We start from the raw sequence: 1,392 nt of genomic DNA on the forward strand, positions 1-1,392 counted from the left end.
CAGAAATGCGCTCTTCAGAACATTTTCCTTTCAAATTGAATCTGCCTTCACCACACTCAGGCAGTGCATTCTGAATCCTAACCATTCGCTACATAAAAATGTTTTTCCTCATTGCATCTCTGGTTCTATTGCCCGGACATTCTGGGCGCAGGAGCCGGTAGTTTCACCCGGCGCCGCTGTGAGCCCCTCGCTGGTCCCAGACTTGGTGTGGGGTTGGTGCCGATTTTTTGGGCGTAAACCTCCCACGAATTCTCAGTTTAAGCCGGCATTTAGCTGCTGAAACGGAGAATCCAGCCCTGTTTTTATAGTGAGGTAAAAGAGGTGGAGCTGAATTTTCCGTTTCTGAGACTAAGTGTTGACGCCAAAGGAGAATCCGTGGACTTTTACAACAGGAAACTGTGCCGCACCTCGACCGATTGAGGGGCTAGCACCGGCACCGCATGGAACATAGTCAATTCCATGAAAAATGGTGCAGGATTGGCCAGGTCTGTGATTTGACACTTGGGAGGCTGACAAGGTGCACCGACACCCTCCCCACACATTCTTATTGAAGCCCAAAAGATGGCACTGATTGTGCTGGAGCGTGCCCATACAGCAGCTGGGGCAAGAGGGCACTTGGGGAGAGGGGGTTGGGGGTGGACCTACACGACCCCTGACACCAAGTTTAAAGTGGCCTGTTAACAGCGTGCGCAGTTGCATGGCTGCCTTGCCGGCAGTGGTAATGGTGTTCTGTGTCCGTTCACTCCGCCCCCACAGCCCACCTCCCACTACTCCCCGCCCCGGGCAGAGGTCCCCCAGCCAGCGTCACGCCTAATCGGCTTACTATGCCGATGTTGGACACTGCCCATACACCCTTTCTCTTTCTCAGCAACCACCATGGCAGGTTTGAGATTTTTGAACATACACGCAGAGGGAACTCAGCCCATCGGAGATGGAGAATCGCGGGTGGGGCCACAAATGATATGCAAATGGGGTGAAACGCAATGATGCTGTTTGAGGTGACGGAGAATCACAATTTGGTGTCAAATCGGTGCCTGCCACGATTTTGGTGTCAGAAGCTATTCTCCCTCGATTTCAGTGCCGGGTAATGGAAAACTCCGCCCCTGGTGCTTCTAATAATTATTTTAAAAGACCATTGTTTTCTGTATAAACTTGTTCTGGGTAATACATCGACAACATGAGCCTTGAGGGAGATTTCATGTTTGTGATCATTATTGTCTCGAATGTAGCTTAGCTAATATTCTGACGGTGCTAAAATAAGCTTTATTTTTATAGAGAACCATTAGCTGAAAAAACTCTTAATACTAATGCATCTTAAGTTTATTTCAAAGATTTGTGATTTTAAAAAAGCCAAAAACTGTGATAACTCAGTTAGGTCTATTTATTTTGCTT

This window comes from Scyliorhinus canicula, chromosome 13 (assembly GCF_902713615.1).
Source record: "Scyliorhinus canicula chromosome 13, sScyCan1.1, whole genome shotgun sequence".
NCBI lineage: Eukaryota > Metazoa > Chordata > Chondrichthyes > Carcharhiniformes > Scyliorhinidae > Scyliorhinus > Scyliorhinus canicula.